We start from the raw sequence: 258 nt of genomic DNA, 5'->3' as shown, positions 1-258 counted from the left end.
GGTGGGGTGGGGGGTGGGGGGAGTGGGGGAGTCGGCAGTGAAGATAGCCCCTGGATGTGAGCAGGGGAGAAGAAGAAAAGGTTTAGTGTTGGGATTCTAATCCCACTGTTATTCCATTCCTCCCACCCCCTTGTATTGTTTACCTCCTTTAATCTACTCCTGTCTTTATTCCCCATCATCTTAATTTTTCATTCATTTCATCCACTATCTCATTTGAACCTCCTACTCTATTATATTCCATCTCCACCAATGTTGCAC

This window comes from Seriola lalandi, unplaced genomic scaffold (assembly GCF_002814215.2).
Source record: "Seriola lalandi dorsalis isolate HSWRI2012SDOR001 ecotype SW California unplaced genomic scaffold, Sedor1 jcf7180002054678, whole genome shotgun sequence".
Classification (NCBI taxonomy): Eukaryota; Metazoa; Chordata; class Actinopteri; order Carangiformes; family Carangidae; genus Seriola; species Seriola lalandi.
The sequence above is the reverse complement of the archived record's forward strand: the minus strand, read 5'-3'. Positions refer to the sequence as shown.